We start from the raw sequence: 11322 nt of genomic DNA on the forward strand, positions 1-11322 counted from the left end.
GGAAGTTTAAGCTACTTTTCAAGAGAACTTTCAAGAAAGATTTTGATGTGAATTTGTTTCAGCAATGACTCAAAATATATTTGAATAGTTGGGAATGCACAGAAGTGGTTTGGATTTCTGTCCTAAGATTTCTCCACAAGGGGGAGCTCTTAGATAAGATGGACTTAGAATAACCTGCTTATAGGCTACTATTGAACCAAGATGTATCAACTGAAAATCTTCAAATGAATTAACCCGGGTAGATTTCATGAACAGCTGCTGCGAGGCTCATACACTGTAGAATAATGGAAAATGCCTTTGAAGAATAAAAGATTTGTCTTACATTTGATGCAACATATTCTTTCTTTTTCTTCTTTTTTTCTTTTTAAACCTTTTTTTTTGATTCGGCAGGGATGCTGTGTTGTTAGGATACAACAAAGAATACAGAGGAGCCAAGTGCAGATGAAAGCTCAATTCCTATTACATTAGCCCACATCCTTTTGGTACAGGGAGAGCAGAGCATGAAACACTCTGCAGGTGCTGCAGATAGCCTGTTTGCCATGATGAGTCACTACAGCAGAGCATGTGGACAGAAGAGACAGACTGTGAACACTCAACACAGTGAATAGTTAATAGACATCTTGACATAAGTAAAGAATGCCAATGGAAGAAAGAATATAATGTGATATACTGTGTGTGTGTGTGTGTGTGTGTGTGTGTGTGTGTGTGTGTGTGTGTGTGTGTGTGTGTGTGTGTGTGTGTGTGTGTGTGTGTGTGTGTGTGACACACACACACACACACACACACACACACACACACACACACACACACAAACACAGTAGTACGTGCATCCTGACAGCCACTTTATATCGCTGTGTGTTGTTTGTTATTCCAGCCACACAATACACTGGCTTTGCCACTGAGTCATCCATTTTCCTCAGGGAAGGCCCGAGGCTGCAGAATCATCTAATTAGATGTGATTAAGTGTATGCATAAGAGTGGACACATGTGCATGTGTTTAGTGTCTCATACCTCTCAAGGATGCCTACAGGAATCTTGGCATGATCCACATCCCAGTATCTGTACAGTAGCCTAATCTTATAACCAATCTTAACTGCTGTGCAATCATATACTTAAGATATGTGTTTCTGATGCCATGTGCTCTACTTTATCAGGATACTGCAGGTCCAAGGATGCAGGAAGATGTGCTTGTTAGAGCATCATGTTCCTATTCATATCCCATCTTGCTTACTTCTGTATAATTTATGATGCAAATATCTTCACAGATATTTTCCGGTCACGTAATATGACTTATAAAGGCATACATTCTGTGTTTAATACTCTTCAGAACATGCCGACACTGCCGAGCTGTCAGCTTGTTCTCCGAGCTTGAGCTTGCTTGCACACGTGTAATGTCTAACAGAGGATTACACATACGAATATTAAATTATTAGGCATTTACTGCAGTGCATATGCACTCTACAAATTTCAACAATAGTGGCTATTTTATTTTTATTTTTAACCCTGACAACCAATAAAATGAAGCTTTCCTCTTCCTTAATTTTGATCACATGAACCCTATCGTCCATGTCTTTTCTGGGCACGTTATGATAAGCGAACAACAAAAATAGACAAACATTCAGTGAAAATACCAGCTTACAAGCTCACAACGAGTTGTAACATGAACCCGGGGGAACCGATCAACAAAGTATAGACTAGAGTTTAAATTGTTAATACAACTGTCTTCTCTAGGCATTGTGAAGCTTGTAGTTTTATTGCTGCGTGTGGTGTATTTCAGCGTTTCAATGAGTTCAAATGCTGAAAGTCTTTTCTGATGGGTCCATGCAAAAGCTTCCTTTATCAAGTGACATGATAAAAGACAAGAAAGATGACCACATTGTTGGATGCAACAGAGTGAGGCAGGCTTTTGAAGAACATATTTAGTGGCAGTATAATAGTAAAAGGGTGATTTGTTGGCAATCATGGTTATTTATCTCTGTCTGTCTTTATCTCAGTCCTCCTTTGTTTGGATTATCCATCTTTGAATATCATTATACCCTCCATCCTCTCACCCGTCTCTCCTGTCTTATCATCTATCTCCCTCTCTTGTCAACATGTCATGCCTTTCACTCTATGCTGCTGCAATCCCACGCACGCACGCACGCACGCACGCACGCACGCACGCACGCACGCACGCACGCACGCACGCACGCACGCACGCACGCACGCACGCACGCACGCACGCACGCACGCACGCACGCACGCACGCACGCACGCACGCACGCACGCACGCACGCACGCACGCACGCACACACTCTCTTATCCCTGTGTCTTCAACTCTCATCTCATCCTCTCCCTGCAGGCTTCATCTCTCTCTCTCTCTCTCTCTCTCTCTCTCTCTCTCTCTCTATCAATTCATCGTGAGTCGTGAGACACAGCCCTCCCCTCTCATTAAAGGGGACCTGCAGCTCGGGGAGGAAGCGGGAGAGAAATGGATCTCTCTCTCATGGTGGCTGTTTGGGAGACGATCCTCAGCCCACATCCATCTCTATTTGCAAGACAGTGCAGCAACCAGGACGACCCCCACCCGACACATAGGATCACGTTTCCCCACCTTTTATTTTTCCAGGTGGACAGAGAAGAAAGGATGGGGGCAAGAGAGAGAGAGAGAGAGAGAGAGTGAGAATGAGAAAGACAGAGAAGGGTCATTTAGGCCTAGTGAAGAAGAATCAGACACCCTTCATTTCCCCTCTGTGCTTCGGTGCAATAACCAACATGGGGTGGGGGGGTGGGGGGGTGGGGTACAGTGTAAATCAACTGGAGGCATGAACCTCTCTACCCCATCCGTACTTTACTTTACTTTATTTGTTTATTTACGGGACAGTGCACAGTAATGAACATTCAGTACAAGAATTGTATCGTAAACACGCCAGATTTAGCTAGAAGCTCATTTTCATCCGTAGTCCCACATAAAAACATCACAACAACAACAACAACATGACAAAAACAGCATGCAGAGTAATTTACAATGAGAGTGAAAAGTAGAATGGCAGAGCAATTTAAAATGAGCCACATCAGTGACATGCCAGGGTTGCCCTGCTGATGTTAGCTATGTTGGCAGCACTTCTATCATACAACCACTGCGTCTTCAGCATTAAGAGACTGCTACTGTACAGTATGATAAACAACAGTCACAATGCCATGGGCATTTGGCTCTGTGTTATCAAGAGATTTTACTGCAGAAACAAGATATGACTTGTGGCTTTGCCCTAACACTAACCATTTCATATTTATGACAACTACCACTTTCAACCACTATCAATCAAGTAAACAGAGTAGATTCATATGGAATCTTTCGGTCCGTTCATGTCCCTTGTCCCAGTACCGTTATGCCATTATGTCTGTGGTAACAGTCTTACTGGAGAGCTCTGGGAATAGCCTCAAAGTTTAGGTCGGGTACAGAAGAAAGTTTCACAGATAAATTAGGTGCGGTTGACTGCCCTCACGTCATGGAGCAGAGGCTGGTGCGGAACTTATAGACCCTCACCTCCCCCATCTCCAACCTGGGACTCCCTGCTCCCAAAATCACCTCTGTCTCAGCCTTACCAGGATATCCCAGGTCTGGGAAATCCTCAAGGGTGAAGTTCAGGAAACAATTATGGGAAATAATTGGGCACCAGTGAACTGAACTCCAGTTCCTTTTTGTATATGAGCCTGTTTCTCAGGTCATTTCACCCATTAAATCATTAAGCCAGTGACAACATGCTACAAAAACAAAAATGTAACTCACTTCTATGTCCAAACTAGATCTGGTCTGCATAGATCTACTGATGGCAGGATGTGGGGGATGGGGGCAGGAGGAGAGCCCTTATCTGATCAATGGAGGTCCTGGACTGTGGGGTTGACCTTCAGACATTAAGCTACAAACAACTTCCAATCAAATTCTATGCCAAAGAATGCTTGCGCTGCATTTTATCAGAGAGATATGTCAGCAGCACTTAATTATGATATATAGAACCCAGTGTCTGAAGTTCGATAATGTGTGCACAGAATTACCTTGGAAAAGCGCAACATTAATGCATTGTAAACGTTTAACATTCCGAACACATCTGATACTTTAAAATGTCAATGTGTCTTGGAAGTTAAATGCTTTAACAGTCTTTATTTTATTTTAGTATTGAATCGTGCTGTCCTAAAGACAAAAATGTCCTACGTAGAACATACAGTATCCCATCACTTTAGAAAAATCCAGCCCGCAACCTAAAACGAGTTTGACACCCCTGATTTAGAGTGTCTCTTTTCATCAAACATATATTTTCATCAACATACATTTGGATGGATCACTTTAATCACCACATATAATGGATATAATTGGATGGATCACTGTAATTGCATTCCACAGCCCACAGCGGTTTCCTGATGGGGTAAATGTATGACGCAATGGAGAAGTTGGCGCTTTGAGACTGCAGTGTGGCAAACAACACATTGATTTAAAGTGGCTGTCAGGATGTGAGCTGTATAATGTGGAGGTTTGTGACGGTGGCTGTCAGTGTCAGAATATCTGGAGGAAGAGTACAGATTTTATGCTTGAAGCATCACAAAGCATTTAATAGTTGACTACATACTGTAGCCCACAGGCTTTTTTTTGGGAGCCACCAGGAGCCACCAGCTCGCAATTGGGAAGGAGAGAAAAATTAAATGCACAAGGACAAGTTCACAAATATGCAGTACATGAGTGCATACATGCAAAGGCACGCACGCACGCACATGCACATGCACATGCACATGCACATGCACATGCACATGCACATGCACATGCACATGCACATGCACATGCACATGCACATGCACATGCACATGCACATGCACATGCACATGCACATGCACATGCACATGCACATAAACGTACACAGCAAGGACGTTTATTTTCTTACAGCATTGAGGATTTCCAGGACATTAACAATGAGCCATGTATGCTGGTTGACTGAATGTGACCCACAAGAAAGGGCCCACACAAGGTTAGGGGCCTTGATCACTGCCAATGAGCCGAACAACCCGATGAGGCTGCCACGTGCACAAACATGCGCACATAAGATACAGAAATAAATACACTGTTTACTGTTGCTCTTCATTTAAGTCATATAAATCAAGGAATAATGCACACACATACATGCACATACTGCACATACTGCAAACATAAACAAGAGACAGTTGTATATGTGCATACATGCACACACACACACACACACACACACACAAAGTGATTATGCTATTAAATTAGGTAGGTAGGTAAATAGGTAGGTACTTTATTCATCCCAAGAAAAAAATATAGGTGTTACAGCAGCTCATATCACAAACAACAAGAACATTGACAGTAGAATAACAAAACATAAGTGACATTAGAATAAAAATAAAATATACATTTACAATATACCTGGACAGAACAGTCCAGTAGATTTAACATCACCCGGCCTGACTGATCACCCTGATCGAGCCTGTCTTGCTGCAGGCAGGCAGAATCGATCTCCTATAGCGCTCCTTAGTGCAACAGAGTTGTCATAATCTGTCGCTAAAGGAGCTTCTCTGCTCTGCCACACTGTCATGTACTGTAGGAGATGAGAGGGATTGACCATGATGGCCAGGTGTCTGGTCCTCATCCTCCTCCAGTGGAGAAGCAGCTCTCCGTTTTGATGCACAACATACGAATATAATGTGGAACAAACTCCCAGAAAACTGAGGGTCTGCTCAGTTCTTTTAAAACAAACTAAAGACCTTTCTGTTTGCCACTGCCTTTTTACTGAGGTTTTTAATATGTATTATCATTTGTATTAGTCTTTGTCTTTTTATTATCTCTTATTTGTCTGGTTTATTTATTTATGTTTTACTTCTTTTGGTTTTCTATTTTATTGTATTCAAATTATTACCCATTTTCAACATTGCCAGTGTCCAGGCTGTAGAGAAGAGAGCCAGCATTCCTAATCAGCTTGTTCAGCCTCCTGGTGTCACCTCCTTAATGCACCCTCCCCAACATATCACCATATACAGCACTGCACTGGCCACTGCTGACGGGTTCAGAGTCCAGTACAAACCACCTCCTCAGGAAACAAAGCTGGTTCTGGCCCCATGTACAGGACATCTATCTTAATGTCTTAATCACTTGATATTATTTAATAGTATTGAACTGTTTGTGGAAGTCCAGAGCTTGGAAAGATCACATTCTAGAAGGGACGGATGCTCAGTGGAAGAGAGGGAGGAAGAGGATCAGGTTAACTGTGATTGCTATTCAATACCATTCTACCAGCCAATCAGATTACTCCTTTCGGTTCCTAGGGATCATCTGCAGTCGACAGCTCATTTATTTCCCATCCCATGTGCCTCTCCTCTCCTCTCACTGTTAATTCATCTCTTCATTTACCCCGCTTTCCTCTCCTCCTTCGGCAATATCCTCTCAGGTCTCCTGTCATCCTCCTCATCGCTCTTCCCAGGTCCTATCCATCGTCAGAAGTCTGACAGTGTAGACCTTTGGTCTTTGTGGTTAGGAATGGTCCCAGGACACCCATACGGAGCAGCAGAGTTTATCCAATGGTCTCCTGGCCTGATTCCCATGTGCAGCTTCACTGACATTGAAACTCCTTTGATACGTTGTGAATGTCTGAGTGGCATGAAGTTATGGATGCTGGTCTGGTCAGCCTCTGGCTCAGACAAAAATGGCTGCAAGTAACATAGTGTGTGTGTTGCTATGCTGCTCTGGCATTATGCAGTTTTCATGTGTTCTCAGTTTGCATAAAAATCAGTGCAGTTCTTTGTAGTTGAATATATTAAATCATCACAATGTGTGTACTGTAAATATAGCTCTGCTGCTTGAAGCAGTATATGGCAGAGTTTCCTGCCACAAGCTCAATAGAGGTATGGCCTAGATAGACCAGTCTTTCAACACCATTAATATTCACCTTTCATAGAGCAGGTCATCAATTTAGGCTGATTAGAGCTATTAAATCATCCATGCCAAACCACAGAGGAGAGGAAAACAGGAAGCATGAGAGGAAAAAATAACTACAGTACTTATCTCTGTTTGGGTGGATCATAAATTGTGCTCACATTAAGTCTATTGGCACGGGATAAGGAAGGTGTGTTAATCACAAGTAAAAAAATAAAATAATAATAATTTCAAATTCATTAAAAATCATTAATGCTTTAATAGTCCTCAGGAACTCTTTGCAATCTTATACAGGCTGAATTAAGAGTACTCTACAGTAACTATTATGATACTACAAATAGACATATTTTATGTATGTTTCAAAAAGTACAAAAAACTGCCCATATCAAAATGTGAAGTAACATTTTTGCAGTATGGCTCATTTTTTACATTTTGAGGACAACTGTCTGTTTAGTTAGCTGTCAGCACCCTGGGTGCAATATGCGATGATATACATTTCTTTCAGCATCACCTGTACAAATAGAGGTTGTCTCCGGTGCTTCCTTCCTAGACTGTCCGCTGCATCTTTGTAGCCCCTGGTTCCCAGGTATATCAGGGTCATCTGTTCTAGTGGGTCAAATATTTTACAACCCGGTGCACCATGCCCTGGCCCTGTTTGTTTTCGTGCTGCTGCCTTCCCGCGGTGACAGCAGGGGGGCCATGGTGAGTCCAGAAGTCTTCACTGTCATGACACTAACCATGCTGTCTACATGGAGACAGGAGCAACACTAAAGACTTTTATAACTCCCCTGGTGTTGTAAATGTACCTGTTCACTGATATCAGCCCTGGGTTTGTGTGGGTGGTGGTTTTGTGAGGTATGACAGAGGAGGTGTTTAGAGGGTGTGGGTGTCGGGTCACTGCGGACACACTGAACCATCTCAGGTGGTTCAGATACCGGGGCCTGACTCCTATGCTTTTTACAGCATCCTTGTTACTGTACATCTGGTGCCCTCTAGGACAGAGTGAGAGCTCATAACTTTTGCAGGCCAAAGGTACACAGCCAGGAGTCTTGGAACCTCTGATAAAATGGGAAATTCTGGTTACGTAAGTCTATAGGGTCATAAGAGTAGTTGATCAATACCTTTCAGTGGGCTGAACCCCTGACTAACCGTCTCCCTGTGAGGCGGGAAGCTGCAGGGCCCTGGTCAGAGTTAAATAGCTTGTCTCTTCACAGATGTGCGAGCACAATCACTAAAGATCTATGGTCTGAGATTGCACTTTGAAGATCCCAACACAATGTTAGAGAGGGAAACTGCAATGAAATTAGATTTGGTCTCCAAAGAGCTCCTGCAGAGCTGTCCTTTCAATAAATTGCATGTGTAGTCAGAGGTATTGTAAAAAGGCACAGTAAAAATGGCTCAGGCAACCGCGCACACGCACACACGCACGCACGCACGCACGCACGCACGCACGCACGCACGCACGCACGCACGCACGCACGCACGCACGCACGCACGCACGCACGCACGCACGCACGCACGCACGCACGCACGCACGCACGCACACACGCACACACACACACACACACACACACAGCGCACACACCGCACACACGCACACACGCACACACGCACACACGCACGCACACACACACAGCGTTTTGACATCCTGTTGACAGTCTTTTATTTGTCACTCATCTAATTAGCAAAGGACCCAATTTACATATTAGGGATACACTTAGCACATTATCGTGGTATCATGGGTGGCAGAAGTGGCAAAAACTATTGTCAGGCTTCCTCAAAGCATCTATCAAAGCCTAAATAAACCTCCTTGATATTATTCTAATCACAAAGGAACATTGTGGAGTCACACAATGATGCCCCACAAGACAGTTAAACCTCCACTATCAAATTAGGACCAAAATATTCAACGCCAATTACTATAGCTTATAGTCTTCCATCAAATGTTATTCAACCACATGAACCCACACATTGTGATGCATTGTGAGCTTGTAGATTGGCTGTTTTCCACAAAGAGATTTGGTGTAGAGAGGGGCAAGGAGGGGGCCTAGTATAGACCCCTGGGGGCGGTCAATGAAGTTGGGTTTAAGAGCCATGTCTGTTTTCATACATTTATGTCCTGATGTGAAGACATGCTAGGACAATTTTCCATAATGTGGAAGTATCAGGGGCATTTGAATTGACCATACAGTATCTTGCTTTCAGTGCGTGTTATATGGTCAGTGGTTCTGATGAAATCACCTAAATGAACATCCATTTTTATGCCCCACATTCTGAACTTCTGTCATCTATGCTGAACACTCAGAACTAAGTCAGTCTGTCAGGGTTGATGGGGGGGGGTGGGGCGGGGGGGCACGAAAATGAAATTGTATGTTCCCCCACAGCGTTGGCCTGGTTCCACATTTCAACATGCATTTTCTGTGGTTCCTACCTACTCTGTACACGGAAACTATATTTCTTGTTTCTAGATGTTGGACTCTGCGTAACCACTCACAGGTGATGCCCTGTTCCCCACTTGGCAGTCTTTTTTACTAACATATGGTGTCCACTTTGAACCCAAAGCACTTTCCCATCCACACAACACACATACTGTAACAGAGAGCTACATCTGTATTTTATATCCACTAAACGATATATTTACTGGAAGAAAGAACCATTTTCAGATTGAATACTTGTTGATTTCTGTTAGATCACAAGCCAGATGCAGTGGGGTCAACCTTACCATTATCCACCTCATTCACATCTTGTTCAACAGCACCTACTGTATATACTGTATTAGTATTTGTGCTGTACTGGTACACCGTTAATACAAAAGATAAAAAAATGTAACTCTCGAGTAACGCTGTACAGTGCAGGTTGTAATAGAAAGTGGTACCGTCAAAACAATTTCAATGTAGAATGTAGGCATTTAGCAGACACTCTTATCCAGAGCAACTTACAAAGTGCAAGGTCGAAGTAGCCTAATGGCATGAACCCTAGTCAAACAACAGGTAAATGGACAAGTAAATAGAGTCCAAGGAAAACTGTGAATTGGGAAAAAAGTGCTACAAAGTAAGGATACCAGATAAACATAAACCTAGCGTCTGTCTAAACAACAAGCTAGTATCTTAATAACATACATAACATATGACAAGTAACCAACAAGGACCTATGCACAGCATAACTAAACTATCCACTGTGCAAAAAAACTAAAACAACAAAAAGTGATAGAAGGAATGAGGGGTGCTTGGTGGTGAGGTACAGTAGATTGTGAAGAGTTGAGTTTTCAGACTGTGGCGGAAAATGGGGAGTGAGTTATTACATCTGCTGCTATTTAACTGCCTCATCATCCCATGCTCATCACACACACACACACACACACGCACGCACGCACGCACGCACGCACACACACACACACACACACACACACACACACACACACACACACACACACACACACACACACACACACACACACACACACACACACACACACACACACACACACACACACACACACACACACACAATGTGTGAATGCTTCTGCATACGGTGGGGGAAAGGTGGTCTCACAAAGCATTTACTGTAAAGTTATTTCAGTTTTGATCTTTAGTTAATCTATCAATGTCCAACACAGTCTGAGTCACTCTTACATTTCTCCATGTGCAAATAAATCAGTCAGCTCCATATATGGGCATAAAAGGGACAAGGACTGACAGATACAGTGATCTCCATATATGGGTGTATCGGTCTGATCAGTGGTGCGACATCTAGAACTCTAGATGTGAGGGCCCAAACCTCTAGTATAAAAGAACAACCCAATAGCCTATTGTCTCCATGTGTTGCTGTCCTTCCTTTCTTGACTCATTTAAACCATAAAGAGTTCATCGAGAATGTACTTTATGACTGACCTTGCAGACTGACATGACATTTCCTTTTGCTGACCAGTGATAAGGCTGGAAACATGATATGTGCAGAGACAATAATATATGTAGCCGACCTAAAGCCTTGTCAGCATATATCCATATCTATAGCACAACTTAAAGAGCTCACATTTAGAGGACATTTTCTATTCCAGTCTCGCTGGATGGATACATTTCAATTATGAGTAGTACTACACCTCTGTTGTCATAATCATACACGAATATCAACACCAAACTTTTAAAAAATAAAAAAATCTTTACATGTATTTGATCCTACCTGGAGAGCCAGGTGGGTTGGATATGCTGCAACAGGTCAGTTCAGATAGCGTCTGTCTGCTAAGGTTAAGTAAAAACATATTGAATTATATATTGTTTATAGTAGTTCCCTGTAGTTTCTAAACTTCCTAGGTCTTCTTGGATGTGTTTCCAAAATAAATAAACAAACAAACAAACACGCTCGCTCGCTCGCACGCACGCATTTATATACTGTGTATATGGAGAGCA

This window comes from Gymnoscopelus braueri (assembly GCF_963280865.1).
Source record: "Gymnoscopelus braueri genome assembly, chromosome: 13".
NCBI lineage: Eukaryota > Metazoa > Chordata > Actinopteri > Myctophiformes > Myctophidae > Gymnoscopelus > Gymnoscopelus braueri.